The following is a 212-nucleotide window of genomic DNA, read 5'->3' on the forward strand; positions in this document are numbered from 1 at the left end:
CACCCAGGGGCGCCAGCCACAGAGGGGCAGGGGCTCCGCTGCAGCTCTGGCTGCACGGCTGCTGGCCCCGGCATTGCGTCAGGGTTCTGGCCGTGGGCGGGGGAAGAAGCCTTTATCGCTCCCAAGGCTTTGGTGTGCTGGCTAAGGGCCAGCTGACCTACTTGGTAGCGTTCAGGCTCAGCTGCCGTGGCGGGGGACAGGGTCTGCCCGGC

Source organism: Buceros rhinoceros, unplaced genomic scaffold (genome assembly GCF_000710305.1).
Source record: "Buceros rhinoceros silvestris isolate BGI_N320 unplaced genomic scaffold, ASM71030v1 scaffold13574, whole genome shotgun sequence".
Lineage (NCBI taxonomy): Eukaryota > Metazoa > Chordata > Aves > Bucerotiformes > Bucerotidae > Buceros > Buceros rhinoceros.